Genomic DNA, 13,268 nt, shown 5'->3' on the forward strand with positions numbered 1-13,268 from the left:
TCACAGTCGGGCGTGAGAAGGTACAGACTGACCTCGGGCTCACTATCGGGCGTGAGAAGGTACAGACTGTCCTTGGGCTCACAGTCGGTCGTGAGGAGGTACAGACTGTCCTTGGGCTCACTGACGGGCGTGAGAAGGGACAGACTGTCCTTGGGCTCACAGTCAAGAGTGAGACTGTCCGTGGACTCACAGTTTGCAGTCAGTGGGTACAGACAGTCCTTGGGTGCACAGTCAGGAGTCAGTGAAGACATACTATGCTTAGTACAATAGACGGAAGTGAGACTGTCCTTGAGCTAACAGTCGTGAGCGAGACTGTCTTTGGGCTCTGTGTTGAGAATGAGACTGGCTTTGGGCTCAGTGATGGGAGTCAGAGATTATAGACTGTCCTGTGGCACACATTCGGGAGTTTGAGAGTACAGACTGTCTTTGGGCTCATGGGCAGGAGGAAGACTGCCCTTGGGCTCAGGGTTCTGTGTGAGATGGTACAGACTGTCCTTGAGCTCACAGTCGGGCGTGACAAGGTACAGACTGTCCTTGAGCTCACAGTCGGGCGTCAGAAGGTACAGACTGACCCTGGGCTCACAGTCGGGCGTGAGAAGGCACAGACTGTACTTGAGCTCACAGTCGGGCGTGAGAAGGTAAAGACTGACCCTGGGCTCACAGTCGGGCGTGAGAAGGTACAGACTGACCCTGGGCTCACAGTCGGGCGTGAGAAGGTACAGAATCTCCTTGGGCTCAGACTCAGGAGTGAGAAGGTACAGACTGTCCTTGAGCTCACAGTCGGGCGTGAGAAGGTACAGACTGACCTCGGGCTCACAGTCGGGCGTGAGAAGGTACAGACTGACCTTGGGCTCAGACTCAGGAGTGAGAAGGTACAGACTGTCCTTGAGCTCACAGTCGGGCTTGAGAAGGTACAGACTGACCCTGGGCTCACAGTCGGGCGTGAGAAGGTACAGACTGAACTTGGGCTCAGAGTCAGGAGTGAGAAGGTACAGACTGTCCTTGAGCTCACACTCGGGCGTGAGAAGGTACAGACTGTCCTTGGGCTCGGAGTCGGGCGTGAGAAGGTACAGACTGACCTTGGGCTCAGAGTCAGGAGTGAGAAGGTACAGACTGTCCTTGAGCTCACAGTCGCGTGTGAGAAGGTACAGACTATCCTTGAGTTCACAGTCGAGCGTGAGAAGGTACAGACTATCCTTGGGCTCACAGTCGGGCGTAAGAAGGTACAGACTATCCTTGGGCTCACGGTCGAGCGTGAGAAGGTACAGACTGTCCATGGGCTCACAGTCGGGCGTGAGAAAGTACAGACTGTTCTTGGGCTCACAGTCGGGGGTGAGAAGGTACAGATTGTCCTTGGGCTCACAGTCGAGCGTGAGAAGGTACAGACTGTCCTTGGGCTCACAGTCGGTCGTGAGAAGGTACAGACTGTCCTTGGGCTCACAGTCGGGCGTGGGAAGGTACAGACTGACCTTGGGCTCAGAGTCAGGAGTGAGAAGGTACAGACTGTCCTTGAGCTCACAGTCGGGCGTGAGAAGGTACAGACTGACCTCCGGCTCACAGTCGGGCGTGAGAAGGTACAGACTGACCTTGGGCTCAGAGTCAGGAGTGAGAAGGTACAGACTGTCCTTGAGCTCACAGTCGGGCGTGAGAAGGTACAGACTGTCCTTGGGCTCAGAGTCGGGCGTGAGAAGGTACAGACTGACCTTGGGCTCAGAGTCAGGAGTGAGAAGGTACAGACTGTCCTTGGGCAGACATTCGGTCGTCAGAGAGTACAGACTGTCCTTGGGCTCACAGTCAGGAGCCAGAGAGTACAGACTGTCCTTGGGCAGACATCAGGGAGTCAGAGAGTACAGACTGTCCTTGGGCTCAGTCACAGGTGAGAGAGTACAGACCAACCGTAGAATCACAGTCAGGAGTGACACTGCCATTGGGCTCACAGACAGGAGCCAGAGAGTACAGACTGTCCTTGGGCACAAATTCGGGAATCAGAGAGTACAGTCTGTACTTGGGCACATATTCGGGAGTCAGCGAATACAGACTGTCCGTGGGCTCATGGTCAGGAGGAAGACTGTCCTTGCGCTCACAGTCGGGTGTGAGAAGGTACAGACTGTCCTTGCGCTCACAGTCCGGAATGTCTTTGGTTTCACAGTCAGCAGTGACACTGCCATTGGGCTCACAGACAGGAGCCAGAGAATGCAGACTGTCCTTGGGCACGCATCCGGGAGACAGAGAGTACAGACTGTCCTTGGGCCCATGGTCAGGAGGAACACTGTGCTTGGGCTCACAGTCGGGTGTGAGAAGGTACAGATTGTGCTTGGGCTCACAGTCGGGCGTGAGAAGGTACAGACTGTCCTTGGGCTCACTGTCGGGCGTGAGAAGTTACAGACTGTCCTTGGGATCACACTCGGGCGTGAGAAGGTATAGACTGTCCTTGGGCTCACTGTCGGGCGTGAAAAGATACAGACTGTCCTTGGGCTCACTGTCGGGCGTGAGAAGGGACAGACTGTCCTTGGGCCACAGTCAAGAGTGAGACTGTCCGTGGACTCACAGTTAGCAGTCAGGGGGAACAGACTGTCCTTGGGTGCACAGTCAAGAGTTAGTGAGTACAGACTATGCTTAGTATAAGAGACGGAAGTGAGACTGTCCTTGGGCTCACAGTCGTGAGTGAGACTGTCTTTGGGCTCAGTGTTAAGAATGAGACTGGCTTTGGGCTCAGTGATGGGAGTCAGAGATTATAGACTATCCTTGGGCACACATTCGGGAGTCCGAGAGTGCAGACTGTCTTTGGGCTCATGATCAGGAGGAAGACTGCCCTTGGGCTCAGAGTTGTGTGTGAGATGGTACAGACTGTCCTTGAGCTCACAGTCGGGCGTGAGAAGGTACAGAATGACCTTGGGCTCAGAGTCAGGAGTGAGAAGGTACAGACTGACCCTGGGCTCACGGTCGGGCGTGAGAAGGTACAGACTGACCTCGGGCTCACAGTCGGGCGTGTGAAGGTACAGACTGACCTTGTGCTCAGAGTCAGGAGTGAGAAGGTACAGACTGTCCTTGAGCTCACAGTCGGGCGTGAGAAGGTACAGACTGTCCTTGGGCTCACAATCGGGCGTGAGAAGGTACAGACTGTCGTTGGGCTCACAGTCCAGCGTGAGAAGGTACAGACTGTCCTTGGTCTCACAGTCCGGCGTGAGAAGGTACAGACTGTCCTTGGGCTCAGAGTCAGGAGTGAGAAGGTGCAGACTGTCCTTGAGCTCACAGTCGGGCGTGAGAAGGTATAGACTGCCCTTGGGCTCACTATCGGGCGTGAGAAGGTACAGACTGTCCTTGGGCTCACAGTCGGTCGTGAGGAGTTACAGACTGTCCTTGGGCTCACTGACGGGCGTGAGAAGGGACAGACTGTCCTTGGGCTCACAGTCAAGAGTGAGACTGTCCGTGGACTCACAGTTTGCAGTCAGTGGGTACAGACAGTCCTTGGGTGCACAGTCAGGAGTCAGTGAGTACATACTATGCTTAGTACAATAGACGGAAGTGAGACTGTCCTTGAGCTAACAGTCGTGAGCGAGACTGTCTTTGGGCTCTGTGTTGAGAATGAGACTGGCTTTGGGCTCAGTGATGGGAGTCAGAGATTATAGACTGTCCTGTGGCACACATTCGGGAGTTTGAGAGTACAGACTGTCTTTGGGCTCATGGGCAGGAGGAAGACTGCCCTTGGGCTCAGAGTTGTGTGTGAGATGGTACAGACTGTCCTTGAGCTCACAGTCGGGCGTGAGAAGGTACAGACTGTCCTTGAGCTCACAGTCGGGCGTCAGAAGGTACAGACTGACCCTGGGCTCACAGCCGGGCGTGAGAAGGCACAGACTGTACTTGAGCTCACAGTCGGGCGTGAGAAGGTACAGACTGACCCTGGGCTCACAGTCGGGCGTGAGAAGGTACAGACTGACCCTGGGCTCACAGTCGGGCGTGAGAAGGTACAGAATCTCCTTGGGCTCAGACTCAGGAGTGAGAAGGTACAGACTGTCCTTGAGCTCACAGTCGGGCGTGAGAAGGTACAGACTGACCTCGGGCTCACAGTCGGGCGTGAGAAGGTACAGACTGACCTTGGGCTCAGACTCAGGAGTGAGAAGGTACAGACTGTCCTTGAGCTCACAGTCGGGCGTGAGAAGGTACAGACTGACACTGGGCTCACAGTCGGGCGTGAGAAGGTACAGACTGTCCTTGGGCTCAGAGTCAGGAGTGAGAAGGTGCAGACTGTCCTTGAGCTCACAGTCGGGCGTGAGAAGGTATAGACTGCCCTTGGGCTCACTATCGGGCGTGAGAAGGTACAGACTGTCCTTGGGCTCACAGTCGGTCGTGAGGAGTTACAGACTGTCCTTGGGCTCACTGACGGGCGTGAGAAGGGACAGACTGTCCTTGGGCTCACAGTCAAGAGTGAGACTGTCCGTGGACTCACAGTTTGCAGTCAGTGGGTACAGACAGTCCTTGGGTGCACAGTCAGGAGTCAGTGAGTACATACTATGCTTAGTACAATAGACGGAAGTGAGACTGTCCTTGAGCTAACAGTCGTGAGCGAGACTGTCTTTGGGCTCTGTGTTCAGAATGAGACTGGCTTTGGGCTCAGTGATGGGAGTCAGAGATTATAGACTGTCCTGTGGCACACATTCGAGAGTTTGAGAGTACAGACTGTCTTTGGGCTCATGGGCAGGAGGAAGACTGCCCTTGGGCTCAGAGTTGTGTGTGAGATGGTACAGACTGTCCTTGAGCTCACAGTCGGGCGTGAGAAGGTACAGACTGTCCTTGAGCTCACAGTCGGGCGTCAGAAGGTACAGACTGACCCTGGGCTCACAGTCGGGCGTGAGAAGGCACAGACTGTACTTGAGCTCACAGTCGGGCGTGAGAAGGTACAGACTGACCCTGGGCTCACAGTCGGGCGTGAGAAGGTACAGACTGACCCTGGGCTCACAGTCGGGCGTGAGAAGGTACAGAATCTCCTTGGGCTCAGACTCAGGAGTGAGAAGGTACAGACTGTCCTTGAGCTCACAGTCGGGCGTGAGAAGGTACAGACTGACCTCGGGCTCACAGTCGGGCGTGAGAAGGTACAGACTGACCTTGGGCTCCGACTCAGGAGTGAGAAGGTACAGACTGTCCTTGAGCTCACAGTCGGGCGTGAGAAGGTACAGACTGACCCTGGGCTCACAGTCGGGCGTGAGAAGGTACAGACTGACCTTCGGCTCAGAGTCAGGAGTGAGAAGGTACAGACTGTCCTTGAGCTCACACTCGGGCGTGAGAAGGTACAGACTGTCCTTGGGCTCGGAGTCGGGCGTGAGAAGGTACAGACTGACCTTGGGCTCAGAGTCAGGAGTGAGAAGGTACAGACTGTCCTTGAGCTCACAGTCGGGTGTGAGAAGGTACAGACTATCCTTGAGTTCACAGTCGAGCGTGAGAAGGTACAGACTATCCTTGGGCTCACAGTCGGGCGTGAGAAGGTACAGACTATCCTTGGGCTCACAGTCGAGCGTGAGAAGGTACAGATTGTCCATGGGCTCACAGTCGGGCGTGAGAAAGTACAGACTGTCCTTGGGCTCACAGTCGGGCGTGGGAAGGTACAGACTGACCTTGGGCTCAGAGTCAGGAGTGAGAAGGTACAGACTGTCGTTGAGCTCACAGTCGGGCGTGAGAAGGTACAGACTGACCTCGGGCTCACTATCGGGCGTGAGAAGGTACAGACTGTCCTTGGGCTCACAGTCGGTCGTGAGGAGGTACAGACTGTCCTTGGGCTCACTGACGGGCGTGAGAAGGGACAGACTGTCCTTGGGCTCACAGTCAAGAGTGAGACTGTCCGTGGACTCACAGTTTGCAGTCAGTGGGTACAGACAGTCCTTGGGTGCACAGTCAGGAGTCAGTGAAGACATACTATGCTTAGTACAATAGACGGAAGTGAGACTGTCCTTGAGCTAACAGTCGTGAGCGAGACTGTCTTTGGGCTCTGTGTTGAGAATGAGACTGGCTTTGGGCTCAGTGATGGGAGTCAGAGATTATAGACTGTCCTGTGGCACACATTCGGGAGTTTGAGAGTACAGACTGTCTTTGGGCTCATGGGCAGGAGGAAGACTGCCCTTGGGCTCAGGGTTCTGTGTGAGATGGTACAGACTGTCCTTGAGCTCACAGTCGGGCGTGACAAGGTACAGACTGTCCTTGAGCTCACAGTCGGGCGTCAGAAGGTACAGACTGACCCTGGGCTCACAGTCGGGCGTGAGAAGGCACAGACTGTACTTGAGCTCACAGTCGGGCGTGAGAAGGTAAAGACTGACCCTGAGCTCACAGTCGGGCGTGAGAAGGTACAGACTGACCCTGGGCTCACAGTCGGGCGTGAGAAGGTACAGAATCTCCTTGGGCTCAGACTCAGGAGTGAGAAGGTACAGACTGTCCTTGAGCTCACAGTCGGGCGTGAGAAGGTACAGACTGACCTCGGGCTCACAGTCGGGCGTGAGAAGGTACAGACTGACCTTGGGCTCAGACTCAGGAGTGAGAAGGTACAGACTGTCCTTGAGCTCACAGTCGGGCTTGAGAAGGTACAGACTGACCCTGGGCTCACAGTCGGGCGTGAGAAGGTACAGACTGAACTTGGGCTCAGAGTCAGGAGTGAGAAGGTACAGACTGTCCTTGAGCTCACACTCGGGCGTGAGAAGGTACAGACTGTCCTTGGGCTCGGAGTCGGGCGTGAGAAGGTACAGACTGACCTTGGGCTCAGAGTCAGGAGTGAGAAGGTACAGACTGTCCTTGAGCTCACAGTCGCGTGTGAGAAGGTACAGACTATCCTTGAGTTCACAGTCGAGCGTGAGAAGGTACAGACTATCCTTGGGCTCACAGTCGGGCGTAAGAAGGTACAGACTATCCTTGGGCTCACGGTCGAGCGTGAGAAGGTACAGACTGTCCATGGGCTCACAGTCGGGCGTGAGAAAGTACAGACTGTTCTTGGGCTCACAGTCGGGCGTGGGAAGGTACAGACTGACCTTGGGCTCAGAGTCAGGAGTAAGAAGGTACAGACTGTCGTTGAGCTCACAGTCGGGCGTGAGAAGGTACAGACTGACCTCGGGCTCACAGTCGGGCGTGAGAAGGTACAGACTGACCTTGGGCTCAGTGTCCCGAGTGAGAAGGTACAGACTGTCCTTGAGCTCACAGTCGGACGTGAGAAGGTACAGACTGACCCTGGGCTCACAGTCGGGCGTGAGATGGTACAGACTGACCTCGGGCTCAGAGTCAGGAGTGAGAAGATACAGACTGTCCTTGAGCTCACAGTCGGCCGTGAGAAGGTACAGACTGTCCTTGGGCTCAGAGTCGGGCGTGAGAAGGTACAGACTGACCTTGGGCTCAGAGTCAGGAGTGAGAAGATACAGACTGTCCTTGAGCTCACAGTCGGGCGTGAGAAGGTACAGACTATCCTTGAGTTCACAGTCGGGCGTGAGAAGGTACAGACTGTCCTTGGGCTCACAGTCGGGCGTGAGAAGGTACAGACTGTCATTTGGCTCACAGTCGGGCGTGGGAAGGTACAGACTGACCTTGGGCTCAGAGTCAGGAGTGAGAAGCTACAGACTGTCCTTGGGTTCAGAGTCAGGAGTGAGAAGGTACAGACTGTCCTTGAGCTTACAGTCGGGCGTGAGAAGGTACAGACTGACCTTGGGCTCAGAGTCAGGAGTGAGAAGCTACAGACTGACCTTGGGCTCAGAGTCAGGAGTGAGAAGCTACAGACTGTCCTTGGGCTCACAGTCGAGCGTCAGAAGGTACAGACTGTCCTTGAGCTCACAGTCGGGCGTGAGAAGGTAGACTGTCCTTGGCCTCACAGTCGGGCGTGAGAAGGTACAGACTATCCTTGGGCTCACAGTCGGGCGTGAGAAGGTACTGACTGACATTGGACTCTGAGTCAGGAGTGAGAAGGTACAGACTGTCCTTTAGCTCACAGTCGGGCGTGAGAAGGTACAGACTATCCTTGAGCTCACAGTCGGGCGTGAGAAGGTACAGAGTGTCCTTGGGGTCACACTCGGGAGTGAGACGGTATAGACTGCCCTTGGGCTCACTATCGGGCGTGAGAAGGTACAGACTGTCCTTGGGCTCACAGTCAGGTGTGAGAATGTACAGACTGTGCTTGGGCTCAGAGTCGGGCGTGAAAAGGTACAGACTGTCCTTGGGCTCACTGTCGGGCGTGAGGAGGTACAGACTGCCCTTGGGCTCACTGTCGGGCGTGAGAAGGTACAGACTGTCCTTGGGCTCACTGTCGGGCGTGAAAAGATACAGACTGTCCTTGAGCTCACTGTCGGGCGTGAGAAGGGACAGACTGTCCTTGGGCCCACAGTCAAGAGTGAGACTGTCCGTGGACTCACAGTTAGCAGTCAGGGTGTACAGACAGTCCTTGGGTGCACAGTCAGGAGTCAGTGAGTACAGACTACGCTTAGTACAACAGACGGAAGTGAGACTGTCCTTGAGCTCACAGTCGTGAGCGAGACTGTCTTTGGGCTCAGTGTTGAGAATGAGACTGGCTTTGGGCTCAGTGATGGGAGACAGAGATTATAGACTGTCCTTGGGCACACATTCGGGAGTTAGAGAGTACAGACTGTCTTTTGGCTCATGGTGAGGAGGAAGACTGCCCTTGGGCTCAGAGTTGTGTGTGAGATGGTACAGACTGTCCTTGAGCTCACAGTCGGGCGTGAGAAGGGACAGACTGTCCTTGACCTCACAGTCGGGCGTCAGAAGGTACAGACTGACCCTGGGCTCACAGTCGGGCATGAGAACGTACAGACTGACCTTGGGCTCAGAGTCAGGAGTGAGAAGGTACAGACTGTCCTTGAGCTCACAGTAGGGCATGAGAAGGTACAGACTGACCTCGGGCTCACAGTCGGGCGTGAGAAGGTACGGACTGACCTTGGGCTCAGAGTCCGGAGTGAGAAGGTACAGACTGTCCTTGAGCTCACAGTCGGGCGTGAGAAGGTACAGACTTACCCTTGGCTCACAGTCGGGCGTGAGAAGGTACAGACTGAACTTGGGCTCAGAGTCAGGAGTGAGAAGGTACAGACTGTCCTTGAGCTCACAGTCGGGCGTGAGAAGGTACAGACTGACCTTGGGCTCAGAGTCAGGAGTGAGAAGGTACAGACTGTCCTTGAGCTCACAGTCGGGCGTGAGAAGGTACAGACTATCCTTGATTTCACAGTCGGGCGTGAGAAGGTACAGATTATCCTTGGGCTCACAGTCGGGCGTGAGAAGGTACAGACTATCCTTGGGCTCACAGTCGGGCGTGAGAAGGTACAGATTGTCCTTGGGCTCACAGTCGAGCGTGAGAAGGTACAGACTGTCCTTGGGCTCACAGTCGGGCGTGAGTAGGTACAGACTGTCCTTGGGCTCACAGTCGGCCGTGGGAAGGTACAGACTGACCTTGGGCTCAGAGTCAGGAGTGAGAAGGTACAGACTGTCCTTGAGCTCACTGTCGGGGGTGCGAAGGTACAGACTGACCTCGGGCTCACAGTCGGGCGTGAGAAGGTACAGACTGACCTTGGGCTCAGTGTCCGGAGTGAGAAGGTACAGACTGTCCTTGAGCTCACAGTCGGTCGTGAGAAGGTACAGACTGACCCTGGGCTCACAGTCGGGCGTGAGAAGGTACAGACTGACCTTGGGCTCAGAGTCAGGAGTGACAAGGTACAGACTGTCCTTGGGCTCAGAGTCGGGCGTGAGAAGGTACAGACTGACCTTGGGATCAGAGTCAGGAGTGAGAAGGTACAGATTGTCCTTGGGCTCACAGTCGGGCGTGGGAAGGTACAGACTGACCTTGGGCTCAGTGTCAGGAGTGAGAAGCTACAGACTGTCCTTGGGCTCAGAGTCAGGAGTGAGAAGGTACAGACTGTCCTTGAGCTCACAGTCGGGCGTGAGAAGGTACAGACTGTCCTTGGGCTCACAGTCGGGCGTGAGAAGGTACAGACTATCCTTGGGCTCACAGTCGGGCGTGAGAAGGTACAGACTGTCCTTGGGCTCACAGTCGGGCGTGAGAAGGTACAGACTGACATTGGGCTCAGAGTCAGGAGTGAGAAGGTACAGACTGTCCTTTAGCTCACAATCGGGCGTGAGAAGGTACAGGCTATCCTTGAGCTCACAGTCGGGCGTGAGAAGGTACAGAGTGTCCTTGGGGTCACACTCGGGCGTGAGACGGTATAGACTGCCCTTGGGCTCACTATCGGTCGTGAGAAGGTACAGACTGCCCTTGGGCTCACAGTCCGGTGTGAGAAGGTACAGACTGTGCTTGGGCTCACAGTCGGGCGTGAAAAGGTACAGACTGTCCTTGGGCTCACTGTCGGGCGTGAGGAGGTACAGACTGCCCTTGGGCTCACTGTCGGGCGTGAGAAGGTACAGACTGTCCTTGGGCTCACTGTCGGGCGTGAAAAGATACAGACTGTCCTTGGGCTGACTGTCGGGCGTGAGAAGGGACAGACTGTCCTTGGGCTCACAGTCAAGAGTGAGACTGTTCGTGGACTCACAGTTAGCAGTCAGGGTGTACAGACAGTCCTTGGGTGCACAGTCAGGAGTCAGTGAGTACAGACTACGCTTAGTACAACAGACGGAAGTGAGACTGTCCTTGAGCTCACAGTCGTGAGCGAGACTGTCTTTGTGCTCAGTGTTGAGAATGAGACTGGCTTTGGGCTCAGTGATGGGAGACAGAGATTATAGACTGTCCTTGGGCACACATTCGGGAGTTAGAGAGTACAGACTGTCTTTTGGCTCATGGTCAGGAGGAAGACTGCCCTTTTGCTCAGAGTTGTGTGTCAGATGGTACAGACTGTCCTTGAGCTCACAGTCGGGCGTGAGAAGGTACAGACTGTCCTTGACCTCACAGTCGGACGTCAGAAAGTACAGACTGACCCAGGGCTCACAGTCGGGCATGAGAAGGTACAGACTGACCTTGGGCTCAGAGTCAGGAGTGAGAAGGTACAGACTGTCCTTGAGCTCACAGTAGGGCGTGAGAAGGTACAGACTGACCTCGGGCTCACAGTCGGGCGTGAGAAGGTACGGACTGACCTTGGGCTCAGAGTCCGGAGTGAGAAGGTACAGACTGTCCTTGTGCTCACAGTCGGGCGTGAGAAGGTACAGACTTACCCTTGGCTCACAGTCGGGCGTGAGAAGGTACAGACTGAACATGGGCTCAGAGTCAGGAGTGAGAAGGTACAGACTGTCCTTGAGCTCACAGTCGGACGTGAGAAGGTGCAGACTGACCTTGGGCTCAGAGTCAGGAGTGAGTAGGTACAGACTGTCCTTGAGCTCACAGTCGGGCGTGAGAAGGTACAGGCTATCCTTGAGTTCACAGTCGGGCGTGAGAAGGTACAGACTATCCTTGGGCTCACAGCAGGGCGTGAGAAAGTACAGACTATCCTTGGGCTCACAGTCGGGCGTGAGAAGGTACAGATTGTCCTTGGGCTCACAGTCGAGCGTGAGAAGGTACAGACTGTCCTTGGGCTCACAGTCGGGCGTGAGAAGGTACAGACTGTCCTTGGGCTCTCAGTCGGGCGTGGGAAGGTACAGACTGACCTTGGGCTCAGAGTCAGGAGTGAGAAGGTACAGACTGTCCTTGAGCTCACAGTCGGGCGTGAGAAGGTACAGACTGTCCTTGGGCTCAGAGTCGGGCGTGAGAAGGTACAGACTGTCCTTGGGCTCAGAGTCAGGAGTGAGAAGGTACAGACTGTCCTTGAGCTCACAGTCGGGCGTGAGAAGGTACAGACTATCCTTGAGTTCACAGTCTTGCGTGAGAAGGTACAGACTATCCTTGGTCTCACAGTCGGGCGTGAGAAGGTATAGACTATCCTTGGGCTCACAGTCGGGCGTGAGAAGGTACAGATTGTCCTTGGGCTCACAGTCGAGCGTGAGAAGGTACAGACTGACCTCGGGCTCACAGTCGGGCGTGAGAAGGTACAGACTGACCTTGGGCTCAGTGTCCGGAGTGAGAAGGTACAGACTGTCCTTGAGCTCACAGTCGGTCGTGAGAAGGTACAGACTGACCCTGGGCTCACAGTCGGGCGTGAGAAGATACAGACTGACCATGGGCTCAGAGTCAGGAGTGAGAAGGTACAGACTGTCCTTGAGCTCACAGTCGGGCGTGAGCAGGTACAGACTGTCCTTGGGCTCAGAGTCGGGCGTGAGAAGGTACAGACTGACCTTGGGCTCAGAGTCAGGAGTGAGAAGGTACAGACTGTCCTTGAGCTCACAGTCGGGCGTGAGAAGGTACAGACTATCCTTGAGTTCACAGTCGGGCGTGAGAAGGTACAGACTATCCTTGGGCTCACAGTCGGGCGTGAGAAGGTACAGACTATCCTTGGGCTCACCGTCGGGCGTGAGAAGGTACAGATTGTCCTTGGGCTCACAGTCGTGAGTGAGAAGGTACAGACTGTCCTTGGGCTCACAGTCGGGCGTGGGAAGGTACAGACTGACCTTGGGCTCAGAGTCAGGAGTGAGAAGCTACAGACTGTCCTTGGGCTCAGTGTCAGGAGTGAGAAGGTACAGACTGTCCTTGGGCTCACAGTCGGGTGTGAGAAGGTACAGACTGTGCTTGGGCTCACAGTCGGGCGTGAAAAGGTACAGACTGTCCTTGGGCTCACTGTCGGGCGTGAGGAGGTACAGACTGCCCTTGGGCTCACTGTCGGGCCTGAGAAGGTACAGAGTGTCCTTGGGATCACTGTCGGGCGTGAAAAGATACAGACTGTCCTTGGGCTGACTGTCGGGCGTGAGAAGGGACAGGCTGTCCTTGGGCTCACAGTCAAGAGTGAGACTGTCCGTGGACTCACAGTTAGCAATCAGGGTGTACAGACAGTCCTTGGGTGCACAGTCAGGAGTTAGTGAGTACAGACTATGCTTAGTACAACAGACGGAAGTGAGACTGTCCTTGAGCTCACAGTCGTGAGCGAGACTGTCTTTGGGCTCAGTGTTGAGAATGAGACTGGCTTTGGGCTCAGTGATGGGAGACAGAGATTATAGACTGTCCTTGGGCACACATTCGGGAGTTAGAGAGTACAGACTGTCTTTTGGCTCATGGTCAGGAGGAAGACTGCCCTTGGGCTCAGAGTTGTGTGTGAGATGGTACAGACTGTCCTTGAGCTCACAGTCGGGCGTGAGAAGGTACAGACTGTCCTTGACCTCACAGTCGGGCGTCAGAAGGTACAGACTGACGCTGGGCTCACAGCCGGGCATGAGAAGGTACAGACTGTCCTTGGGCTCAGAGTCAGGAGTGAGAAGGTACAGACTGTCCT

The sequence above is a fragment of the Scyliorhinus torazame genome, chromosome 1, assembly GCF_047496885.1.
Source record: "Scyliorhinus torazame isolate Kashiwa2021f chromosome 1, sScyTor2.1, whole genome shotgun sequence".
Lineage (NCBI taxonomy): Eukaryota > Metazoa > Chordata > Chondrichthyes > Carcharhiniformes > Scyliorhinidae > Scyliorhinus > Scyliorhinus torazame.